Source organism: Octodon degus, unplaced genomic scaffold, assembly GCF_000260255.1.
Source record: "Octodon degus isolate 3935 unplaced genomic scaffold, OctDeg1.0 scaffold00371, whole genome shotgun sequence".
Taxonomy (NCBI): Eukaryota; Metazoa; Chordata; class Mammalia; order Rodentia; family Octodontidae; genus Octodon; species Octodon degus.
In genome coordinates, this window is record NW_004524947.1 from 318,962 (window position 1) to 319,228 (window position 267).

Consider the following 267-nt stretch of genomic DNA (forward strand, 5'->3'; position numbering starts at 1 on the left):
TATATATATATATATTCACTACAAAATGGTCCTTCATTTATATCCTTCTATTTACTTTTGTCAGAGATGGGTATTTCATTGAAATATTGTAGGTGTGTGAATTCATCAAAGTAATCTGATATAGTCTAGTAGTCCATAATAGTAGTGGATATAAACTCCATCCCTTATTTTTTGTTTCTCTATACCACTTGGTCAAATATACAGGGGTGGGGAAAAAGCCTGCAACATAAGTGTGGCTTGTGTACAAATGTGTCCACAAGTGTTTAT